The sequence below is a fragment of the Lolium rigidum genome, chromosome 2 (assembly GCF_022539505.1).
Source record: "Lolium rigidum isolate FL_2022 chromosome 2, APGP_CSIRO_Lrig_0.1, whole genome shotgun sequence".
NCBI lineage: Eukaryota > Viridiplantae > Streptophyta > Magnoliopsida > Poales > Poaceae > Lolium > Lolium rigidum.
Window position 1 is genome coordinate 53,701,992 of NC_061509.1, and position 9,695 is coordinate 53,711,686.

General features: G+C 45.1%; 1 non-coding gene across 1 annotated transcript; it reads right to left on the reverse strand.

Moving 5' to 3' along the window:
• Positions 1-5,067: 5,067 nt before the first annotated feature.
• On the reverse strand, positions 5,068-5,140 carry TRNAK-UUU. Its single transcript has one exon. It is a non-coding gene; the product is annotated as a tRNA-Lys (tRNA).
• Between the last annotated feature and the right edge of the window lie 4,555 nt (positions 5,141-9,695).

Genomic DNA, 9,695 nt, shown 5'->3' on the forward strand with positions numbered 1-9,695 from the left:
GCAGCGACGTTTCTCGACGGCGAGCGGTGGCGGCGCAGGGAGGGCGTGCATGGCGGAGGTGCGGAGTGGCACGTTGTCGAGGTAGCTGCGCGTGGTGTTTCCCTGATGCTCATGGTCACCCATGGCAGGTGGGTGCGGTTGCAGTGGTGATCGGTCGGGATGGGTGGCCTCCTCCCTGAGCCCATGTTGGCCGCTAGTGAGGCCGGTGGTGGTCGACGCTCCTCTTCTTCGACAGTGAGGCCGGTGCGTCTTTTTGACTCTTTAGTGGTGGTCCAAGCCGGCACCTACATCTTTGTCCCTCGTCTCTATAGTCAGCCGGCTCTCATAGCATCGGTGGCGCGGTGAAGGGCCATGGTGAAAGCCCTGCTCGGTGGCTTCCGATGCGGACCACGACGACGCTTGTGAGCACCGCTCCCTTCCTGAAGGTATGGTCTTTGGACCCAACCGTGCCTTTCCTCTCCTCCGGTGTTAGGGGAAACCCTATCTCCTCTCCATTTAGCGTTAGGGTTAGATCTAAATCATACTTAATTTGTGATAATGATGAAGTTATTTATGTAATTATGTTGATGATGAACGAGGATTGAAAAAATTCTCCTCCCAACTCACTCCAGTGATCTTTTATCTTCTATTTTCATATATCTTGTATACTTTCAAGTATCTTTTGTGCCGCATGACTCCGCGTGCAGCTCCTCGATCCAAGATAGCCGGGTTCGGATTATCGAGATCTAATAGAGTTTATCTTAGATTAGTCATGGTGGGAAGTAACATACAGTAGTAACATGCACATGTTAATACTCTATGTTACCACCTTCATAGTGTATAGTAACATCAAAGTGGTATCATAGATGTATTCATTAATTAGCTTGTAGACTCATTGTATCTTGGGGAGTGTGATGTTACAGTAACTAGCTATGTTACTCAATCATGTTCTCTCCTCATTAACTCACTATCACATAACCAAATTTGCTGAGTTTGACACTTACACCCTCCGTCCTAAAATGTAAGGCGTCTAAGGACCAGACAAAAGTAAAATTTTACTAACTTTGACCAAATATTTAGAAAAATATATTTACATCTACAATATCGAATGGACATATTAAGAAAATATATTTTATGCTGAATATATTCATGTTTATTTAGTACTGCAAACGTTTATATTTTTATGTATAAACTTGGTCAAACTTAAAAAACATTGACTTTTGACTAGTCCTTAGACGCCTTAAATTTTAGAATGGAGGGAGTAGTTACTAGTGAAGTTACCTGCACTGTGAGCAGTCTTAGCAGGATAATTTAAAATCTGTACTCTGCTTCCCTGACTCTGTAAATCTGTTCTCGATCGACGCTGGAAATGAAAATTTATAAGAGTTTTTTTAGAAGATTTAAAAGATTGTTGGGCGGAGTTTCGTTGCTTGCTAAGCCTCAGGTTATGGGCTTTAGAGCATGTCTAACAGGTCCCGTATTTCGCTGCCCCGTATAAGTCTCTTTTTTCGCCCCGTATCGAAAAACTGCAACATTTCAAGCCATTCCGTCTAGCAGACCCCGTATTTCGCCCAGTATTTTCAAAAATAAAAACCCCGGGAAGTTCATCTTCATTGATCATACTAGGGATCATACATACATATTGATCATACTACGGATCATACTACATCTAACTAAGCAAACCTACGTCTAGTCGTCAAGGATGACGTAGGGGATGAAGGCGATCCTCGCCGCCTCCTCCCGCGCCTGCCGCGCCTCGAACTCCTCGACCTGAGCGATGGCCGCCGCCTCCTCCTCTGCCTCCGCCCGAGCTTTCTCGGCGGCATCCGCCTCGGATAAGGCGACCGCACGGCGGTAGGTCGCCTCCTCTTCCGCCGCCTCCTCTTCCTCCTCGCCGCCTCCGCTTCCTCCGCCGCTGCTGCTGCCGATGGTCGCCCTCCATGCCGCCAACGCCGCGCGGTCGCGCCGCCACCTGCGCGCGCCATTTCTCGAACGCTTCGCCGCTCATCGGCTTGAGCGGCGGGTCCTGCTTGTACCATCGCCCACCCGCGGCGTACTCCCGGAGCGGCTCCGGCACGTACGGCCGCGCCGGCGTACTTGCAGGCCGCGCGACGGCTCCCGGCGGCGGAATACTTGCACTTCAGCGCCCACGCTTCCTCTACGGTGTCCGGCGAGCGGGATCGCTTCGATCCGCTCGCCGGCGAGGCCCTACTGCGGCGGCGGGAGTCCATCCTAGCTTGGGGGTGGAATGCGGCGCGGGGGAGCGGCTAATTGCTCGCCGGAGCAGGAGGAGGAGGCGGCGGCGCGCGGCGGAGCTAGGGTTGCGAGTGAGGGGTTAACCCCTCACTCGCACCTGCGCCCACTATATGTACGGGGCGACGGGGCCGATTTCCTGGGCCCCGTATTCCGCCGAAACGGGGCGGCCCGAATACGGGGCCTGCTAGACGGCCCAAACCGCGCCTGCCCCGTATGTCGCCGGAATTTTACGGGGTGGGCGGGTTATACGGGGCCTGTTAGATCTGCTAAGGCTTTACCTCAGCACAGCCCAGTCTCGTTTGATGCAGGCACGACAGTGTTCGCAAACTCGACTTCTCCATGCTGCAGATTTTGCTACCGGTTAACCAACGCACCGTACCATCACACTGACTTCTCAAAAGTTCATGCCAACAAAAATTGCTAACTAATCCAATACTCAACAACTTCGACATAATATTCGAGGTTCAAGTGTTCTCCGTAGGCGCATACGTGTTCTGTGCAGGTCAACACATGCTGTTCGATCTTCGATGCGTTATGACACCCAGGGATCTAAGTTGCCGTTCGCTTAAGGTAGCAAACGCTCAACTGTTGGATGCTAAAAACTCATGGGTACCAGATTATCCAGTGCAGTTGCATTCTAGGCTTCCATCGCTCAAGGTGTTCTGCTGCTGCTTTTGCTGTTTTGAGCTAATCTGAATCATCACATACCCTTGGATGAAGGTTTTACATGGTTTACTGGGATACAAAGATGACATCATAAACCAGCAGAAAACTAGCATTGTCTGATTTTTTAGATAAATCACATTGCCTGGTAAGTACCACATGTTGTTCTCAATCTGGTGTAAAATGCCATCATTGCATAGTTGTAGTTTGATGTTCAGAACTAGGAGTAAAATGCCAACAGCAGACATCTCATCCTGAGGTAGAATGATCTCAGACTCAATCATGATATCACTACAGAAAACTAGCATTACGTGATATACATGAGCAAATAACTCTTTTTTGTCCAGGAAAATTCTTTCAAACCAGAGATGGGCTGAATTAGTTGGAAATGGAACAGGAGCGAGCAGTGTCCTCTCTCCAATCCTCCGTCAGTACCGTTTGGCCTTGGAAGGCACAAGTAGCAGGCCCAGAATTAGTAAAGGATGCAGCCCACAATGATTCCCAGCCCTCCCGTCTCGACCCTGATTCCGGCCGGAGAAGAGTAGAAAAATCAATGTCGAGCTGAGGATGTAGAAGCCGCCGCTTCTTCAAATTGTAACTGAAGGTTTCTGTTTACTAGCCTTGAGCATGGAGAAGCCCATGCAAGGAAACATACAAGGGACGAGGGGGAGTAGTATGAAGATTTCTGTTTACTGGCCTTGTAGCTGAAGCAGAGGTGGTGATTCCTCTGCAGGGTTTGGATTTGAGCAGAGTATAGTTGTATCAAAACAACGGTGAGCTGAGACACATCTAGTACCTCTGAGGGAAAATGGCTAAATAAATAAGACGTTGGGATTCCATTTCATCATCAATACAAAGAACATAATAGTATTACCAGTGGCAAGCCAGGTGATCTGAATATCTGATCCGCATATACTGTTTCGGCGAAAACATGAAATTAAGAAGAGACACTGGAAAAGGGTTTCAATAAAATAATGCGCTGTCTGAGGGAATCGAAGTATCGAACCCACGACCACGTGGTTAAAACGCAACATGTTTTTCGATCTTTGATGCTTGTCACGCCCAGGGATCTTAGTCTCAGTCCGCTTAAGGTAGCGAACGCTCAACTGTTGGATGCTGAAAACCCATAAGCTCAAGGCCTTCTGCCGCTGCCTTTGCTGTTTTGCGCTAATCTGGATCGTACGTATCCTGGTACGAATGCCCTAATCTGGATCATTACATATCCTTGTCACCTTGTGTGAAGGTTTTTAAGGTTTACTGGGGTACAAACATGACATCACGAAACCAACATCAAACTGGAATTCTCTGATTCCTAGATAAATCACATTGCCCCATACTTCCTCTCTTTCAAATTATAAGACGTTTTGGTAGACTATCACATCTTATAATTTGGAACGGAAGTAGTAACTACCACATATTATTCTGAATGCGATGTGAAATGCCAGCATTACCTGATACATAAGGACTGGACAGTTGTAGTTTGATGTTCGGAATCAGGCGTAAAAAATGCCAGCCTGATGTAGAATGATCTCAGACTTAATCATGAGCAAAGGAAGGCCGCTGCGTTACCGAGGTCTCGCTTTAGCGAAGTAGCATTAGGTGATGTTACCTAAGGACTGCATGTTCTGAATTATTTGCAACTAGACAGAAACGAACATGGCTTTCCTTTCAAATGAATACATGAGCAAATGACTCCTTTCTTCCAAGGAATATGTTTCCAAATTAGAGATGCTCTAAATTAGTTGCGTAGAGACAGGAACGAACACTTTCTTTCCTTCCAAATGGGATAGATGAGAAGTAACTCTTTTCTTTCAAAGAACATGTTTTATTCCAAAAGGTTTCAGTTCACCCATCTTATTAAAGCATCTGAAAATAGGTTTCAGTTCACTGGCCTTGCAACTGAAGCAGAGTTTGAATTTGAGGCCCTGGCCGGGAACGGCTCATTAGTTCGCCTGAGAGACGCCGACATTCGGCAGCTCACTTTGAATTAGCTCCGGTGACCTGAGCCACATCATACTATCTCTGATGGTTAAGAAAATCAGACGAAGGGCTCCATTTCAAGAATACAAATGGCAAGTCAGGTGGCCTGATCCGCATCTACTCTTTCAGCAAGAACATGATACAAAAAAGAAGTGAGACAGTGGAAAAATGTTAAAAACGTCGAAAATGCGCCGTCTGTGGGAATCGAACCCACGACCACGTGGTTAAAAGCCACGCGCTCTACCAGCTGAGCTAAGACGGCTATGTGTTAATTTCGAAATATTAATTTATAGATCTAAAATGGCGAGAGCAAAATCCACAACTATTTGGAGTACCATTTATACTGATTCTCGCTTCTCGTACATGTTTGCTTCATTGACACGTATTTCCGCTTGCATATCATGATATGTATAAACGTAATGTCCTGTGCATAGGCAAAATAGTAGCTTTATCCCATCTTACCATGCCATCATAGTTGTGCTATTCTGTTGTTCATGCAGTTTTCTTTAAGAAGGTCCTTTTAGGGTCAAGAGTGTTTAACACACTATGATACAAAAAAAAAGACGTACTGAAGTGGAGGGGTGCCGACTTTTCTATCTCTTTGTTCTATTAGTTCACATGCTTTATTAAGGAGTTAAATCCATCAGTGGTCATTGAACTTGTTGAGCAAAATCAGTTTGATCATTGTATACCAGAAATATGAATTTACGGTCACTGAATACGCACTGGAGCTGTGAACAGGCAGTCGCCGCTCGCGATGTAGGGTAGTATTTGCTGACATGGCGCTGAGTGTAACCCACGGTCAGGTAACTTAGCAGGGAGATAAGAATACCCAGCTAGAGGGGGGCGTTTTTGCAAAACTGTTCCTGGCTCTCTCTCTCCAACAATCCCCTCTTGGGGATGCGCCTGAGCCGCTGACTCCTGCCGCCCCGGCCGATGCCGGCTGTCCCAAGCGTCGCCGCTCTCCGGCGTGGCTCCGCCTCAATCTGAACTGGAAGGAGAACTCGCCGGCGCTCTACGACCTCGTCATCTCCCACCCACTGGAGTTGCTCTCGCTCACCATCCAGTGGCTCCCGTTGGAGTCCCTGGCCGCCGCCCGCTCCCACGAGATCGTACTCGGTACCCACACCGACGACTCCCCCAACCACCTCATGCTCATGGTAGTCGTCCTTCCGATTCCGGTACTGGATGCGCAACATGTGTTTGAGGTAATGTCGTGTCAGATGTCATGTGTTGTTTCTTATAACAGCAGACTACAGTTTAGTGAATTGGTCAAAGGGCAATAACAATACTCCTAATGTTTCAACACATAACAACTGATAATGATGACAACACATAGTAAATCAGTTGTTTGCTTACCTACTGGTACTGACAATATTTCCTGTTCATCTTGTGCATCCATTTCTACATCCTGTTGCTCTACCATTTTTGCATCATATGGATTTGCAAACATTTTGGATCCACATACCTCCATTACATATGGATTTGCCAAATTGATGGCATGACTAACTGTAGCAACCTCCGCTAATGCCCAACAGGCTATATTAACCACTTAACCATCTGCTATTTTGTACAGATGCATTAGCGGTCTTTATCTAAAATTTGTTACTCTGATCATATATAACTGTAGTTAGATGATTTATTGTATTCTGACGATGTCATCTTGTAATATTTTTTCTTGAAACCATGGAGATTACACTTTTCTAATTTAGCTCAGTAGCTTCCTAATTAAGCTTGTTCGTGAAACCATGGAGATTACACGTTAAGTGGTACCAAGAATTCTTACTCGTGCTTGTTCATGCTATTTTAGCTTGGTTCTAATTCGAGAAGCTGAGGGTGATTTGCTTGGTTTGATCTTATACTGCAGTAGAAGTTCTACTGTGACAGAGATGCTATTGGATTTGTGATTATAACTGAGACGTTGTTATTAGTACTATTATTCTGATATAGTATCTCAGAATAGTATATCATCTTTTTGCAGTGAAGTATTATATCTTCTAGTATCCAGCAGCGTTTTGCGGCGTATTGTTTGAGACCATTATATGAGCCATGTTGTATCTTCATAGTACAAATACTTCTTGTTCATAGTATCTTCTGCATTTCCTTACTTATTCACACATCATTTCCATTATGTAAATTTTTTAGTCATTTCGAAACTATCATTTTCCCTTTTCAGATATGAAACCATCAAGAAAATCTCAACAATGCTCAAGATTGAATTGCAGATGCAACACAAATCTTTTGATTGTTTACTGCAGTTAGTGACATGAAGCTTCAGCAGAGCATGTTATTAGTGAGATCATCTCACTGTACTGAACATTTTAGATCCACTTGCAGAAGCTGAAGCTTCAAACTGTTTAAATGAGCTTAAGACTTTTTAAAAGAGCTGAAACATCTGTCATTTGGTAACCTGCTTGCTTTATGTGTAAGTTGAAACAAGAACTGAATCATGCGTGCTGTTTATAACCTGATGCAGACTGCTAGTCTTGCATATTTTGTTGAACCAGGCAGGGCTAGGGTTAGCCGTGGGGGCTCAAGCAGTGCAGGGCAGCGTTGAGAAGAAGGGGAACCGGAGGAGGAGGTTGAGGCGGAGCCTCGCCGGAGAGAGGCGGCGTCGGGGACAGCCGGCATCGGCTGGGGCGGCAGCAGTCGGCGGCTCGGACGCATCGCGAAGAGGGAATCGCTAGAGAGAGAAGGAGAGATGACAGTTTTGCAAAAACGCCCTCCTCTAACAGGGTATTCTTATCTCCCTGTTAAGTTTTTTTTTTGCGAATCCCTGTTAAGTTACCTGGCAGTAGGACCCACTTAGCGCCACATCAGCAAATACGACGCTACGTCGCGAGCGGTGACCGCGTGTGAATCCCCGACATGTATTCAGTGACCGTAAATTCGTATTCTAGTTGTACAGTGACCAAACTAATTTTGCGCGACAAGTTCCATGACTACCGATGAATTTAACTCCTTTATTAAGCCTCATAATTCTGTACTATCATATTGCTGAAGTCCCATTTACATAGTTTTGGCTGATTTGAAATAATAATTATGCCCTTTTTTCATATTAATTGTCGCTAGTTTAGTGCAATATTATACTAAATTAGCGACAACTAAAGGAACTCCTCTATGCCAAATTTCCTTTCATAGCACTAGACCAAACCGGTACGTACGGGGAAAGAATGAGAGGCGATTTGGGGCGGCAGTAGAACCCATCTAGGGTTTCGTCCCCCTCGCATGCGAAGCCGTCGGTTAGCTCCTCTTCCGGTGGCCTTACGACATTGAAGGTGTGGAGGACCACGGCCTTCACATGGTGGGGGGGGGGGGCTCTTTTCTTTCGGTGCTTTTTCAGTGTCTTCTTCGGAATGGTGATGCGCTACGGTTGTGCGTCTAGCATCAACGGAGGGCGCTTGGAGTTATGTGTTCAGTGGATCTCCTACTATTCGGCCGGTTTTCGCATTCCTTGGTGTGGTTTGAGGTCAGTCTCTTCCAATCTACGAATGACACCATTGGTGATGGTTGTTGCTTTGGTGCGCTGGTCCTTTGGGGTCTTAGCACAATGACATACCATTTGTCTACTATAACAAGCTCTACTACGACAAGCTTTTCCCATCTCCGGCGATGGAGGGGCGAGGATGGTGGCACTCCTTCGGGTCACGCTAGTGTTTCTAGTCGTTGCTAGGTGGTTCAAAGACATGCTTGTATTTTTTATTACTTTTGGAACTAATTGTATTGATGTTAATGATTATTAATAGATCGGTGCAATTTCGCAATAAAAAAATTAGCAACGACTAATATGGAAGGGACAGGGAAGGGGGGAGTAGTTTTCTATATGGTTAAAGCTATCCGGCTCAATATTCTTATATAATACTACTACTTTTAACTTTGTTATACATGCATTGTTTTTTTGAGATCTTATTGTGTACCTAATGGATTTCATAAGATGAACAAATGCGAAATGTAAGCTTGCATACTTGACATGCAAAGTGAGCTGGTAGCTTTCTTAATATGAAGAATTAATATTGAAAAAATAATGTCATGATTTCACTCACCGTGTGTAGTTGATCTCAGTAGCTGACCCAAGATTTTGTCAAGCCTGGATGAAGTGTAAGGCTGATCAATTTTTTTATCAAAATATTCATCAAAATAGGCTAGGCCGCCGGCCAGAAACCTGGGCGCGTGCCCCGGCTTAGGGACGGTTGGATCCACCTATGGCTGACCTTATCATTTCACAAGTGTGAATACAACCAACATGAAGCAAGTTATTTATCCTCCCCTTTTCATGGTTCAGTCATGGAAACATTGTTGTAATACTCGGCATAGGCATGAGATTAATAATTTATGGTACACAGACATCTGCCTTTCCTTCTTGCTAGCGGGAAGACAAATGTGGGTAAATTAACTATAGAATAGCAATTTGGATCTTTTTTATTTATTTCAGGTGCCTGTCAACATGAGCATAAAAGGAACTATTTTCAAGTGTATGTTTTTTTGTTAGTTTGTTTGAGAGTAGCTTCCAGTGTGTACCACGCGATTTTCAAGTCTATGTTGTTACTGCGTCATACTTTACAAATATTTCACAGGTTCTTGGTCTTGCAAGGAAGAATGGACAGATTGTTGACCAATAGAGATTGCGGTGCAACAAGATCCACCATGTAAAAGAAAGTTGTTTACATCAACACACTTAAATGAGTAAAATCCGTCATCGGAACTTGAACTTGTCGACCAAAATCACTTTAGTAATGGTACACACAGAATGCAAAATTACGGTCACTGAATAAAACTTAAATGTTCACGGACGGTCAATGGCGGCGTTCAAGTGTCGT